This window comes from Pteropus vampyrus, unplaced genomic scaffold, assembly GCF_000151845.1.
Source record: "Pteropus vampyrus isolate Shadow unplaced genomic scaffold, Pvam_2.0 Scaffold2, whole genome shotgun sequence".
Lineage (NCBI taxonomy): Eukaryota > Metazoa > Chordata > Mammalia > Chiroptera > Pteropodidae > Pteropus > Pteropus vampyrus.
This window is the reverse complement of record NW_011888783.1, coordinates 33,891,088-33,893,786: the sequence shown is the minus strand read 5'-3', so window position 1 is coordinate 33,893,786 and position 2,699 is coordinate 33,891,088.

Below are 2,699 nucleotides of genomic sequence, written 5' to 3'. Positions count from 1 at the left end.
TACTGTTTATTAGAGCAAAGCTGTATCATTTTACTGACCAGGAAACTGACAAAAAGATTTTAAAACTTTCTTAAGTTCATAGCACTAACAAACAGAGGTAAGATTAAAATGCAAGCATGTGTGATTTCAAAGCCAAACTCTTCAACAAAAACTACAAAAATGCTGTGAATATTTCAATTATGATATTGTAGAAAGCTTTCATCTCATTCTATTAAACAGACCACATCCACAACCACTTACTTATAATTTTTAACACTTTGTGCCTCTAGGAGTACATATTTTTGAAGTTTGAGAAATCATGTACAATCAGAATTTAATGATCAATTCTTGTTCCTTTATTTGCTTATGTGTTTATTGACCATATTCCTCTTCTGTAACATAGGCTTCATGGGAATTAGGACTTGTCCATCTTGGTCATCTCCATATCTGCATTGCCAACGACAATTCCTGACACAGAGAAGCAACTCAATAAATATTTTTAATTAAAAGAAATAATGAATGAATGAATGAATGAATGAATGAATCACACATTTCTGATATGCCCGGGATGATGAGTCATTAGGAAGTCAAGTCAATTCTCACTTACCTCCTGAAAGTGAATAATAATAATAGTTTCAACATCTTGTGACATTTTCTTATTGTGGCATATATGGTAGAAAAGAAATCTTTCCTCCTGTTTTGAAAGTACTAGTAGTTGTTTCATTAGGTCCAGAGAGTATCATCATTTCCTACAAGTTTGTCATGGCATCAAATTTAAGCTATTGAATCTTGAAGAATTTCCTAACTTTGTAAGGTATATTAGAAACTTCTCCTGAAAAAATGGTTTTCAAATTTACTTTGGTTAACGGTAACAACAGAGGCAGTGAGGCTAAGGTGACATAATATTGTCTATGCCTTTAAACTTGACATCAGGTTTTCTCATCCATTCCTTCATTATTAGTTAGCTCAGTTGGTTAGAATTTGATATAATGAGGTCCAGGTCATGGGTTCAAACCTTCAGTGCAACAATTAGCTTAAGTTTTGGTCCCTGGACATAGGATTAACTCTGAGTCCTTCCCAGTCTGCTTTACTTCGGTTCTGTGTTTAAGAAAGGCCAGGAGAAATAGTCACACAAAGCAAAACAAATGCTTACAGAGGAAACAACAGGAGAGTCATCTCTTTATAAAACCTCCAGATCTCACATATATACTCCTCAAAGAGTTGCATTACCGACTCACACTTTACTGACAATTGATTTTATACATATCTAATTAGGGCTATACATAGTGAAACAAACAATCTACGAACAAGCTTATAAATAACCAACTGGTTTATATTAAAATTAAATATGAAAAAATTAAGATTCTCAATGACCAGAAGTAACCCTCTGAAATAAAACTTCTACTGTAATACATTAGGTAAGAGTTCGCCTTAATGGGAAAATAGCTACTCAAATTATTCCACGGGTGAATACACACTTAACATAAATTTTATACGCAGACTCTCAGAAAAGTATTAGCGACTTTATAAGCAATAGCAAGAAGGCATCTCATTAACTGAGAACATTTAGATGGTGGAGATCAAGTCCAGGAGACACAGCAGAGCAGTCTACCTCCAACAGGGACTTATTCAATTTAAGTCAAAAGCTGAATGAGAAATTGGAGCTGGGTCTGGTCCACAGAAAGACGCCACTTCTGCTGTGAAAACACAGGGTTTTTAAAATGACTCCAGGCCATATTAGTTTTCCAAATTAAATGCCAAGTGTTCATTTAAATATAATTTGTTTTTCTTACTTGAACCTCTAGAGAATGAATGAATCCACAATTCATTAAGGTTAAAAAAAAGGGGAGGGAGAGGGAAAGGGAATGCTCTCTGTAGACATCGAACAATGTTGTCTTTAAATTTGTCCAAGTTGCCATCTAAAAGCTGAGGGTATCCCCCGTTGGCTATCGCCATAATCCATAAATTAATGGTTGATTTTGTTGTTATAATAAAATCTTAGTTACTACTTGAGCAAAGGCACTGATCGAGAAGAAGGAAGACATTCAGAAAAACTAAGATAGTCTCTACTCTATTACCTTTAACATGGTCATTCTCTTAATTTTTCTGCCATTGCTCTTTTTTCATAAAGGCAATGCCTTGGCTCTTCTTTTTCCCTATAAAGTCTTGCACATTCGATTATTGACAGAAGGAGCCAATACCACATAAAATAGTGAAGCATCAATGTTTGAACTGGGGTTCCCCCAAGTCTCCTCTTTTGCCATGTGGGGCCTTCCTATAAGCTCACCCCTATCCCATTCTCTCCCCACCCTGCCTCTCACCCTCACATTCTCACCCTCATTAAAAAATCTGTTTGCAGAAACATATCTATATCAGGTGTACCTGAATGCAATTTCTATTTTGCTTTTACCTTGTCAAAGGATTTCTAAACTTCAACTTCTCCTCCTTATTAAAAGACATCTAGAGCAGATCAGAAAGAAAGTTGGATTTGAATTAACTTCTGTTTTGGTATGTTTTGTTCTCTAGAGGAAGCATAAAGTAATAAAAAGAGCAGAGGCTCAGTGGTTCCTCAGACCCAAGTGTAAATCTTCTCTTCATATCTTCTTGAAACGAGGGAAAAATATATCTACATAAAGATGATGTTAATATTGAGACCATTTGTAAAAATAACAAAAGCACTATCTTGTATGTAACAGATGCTATATGATTTATTATCTGAG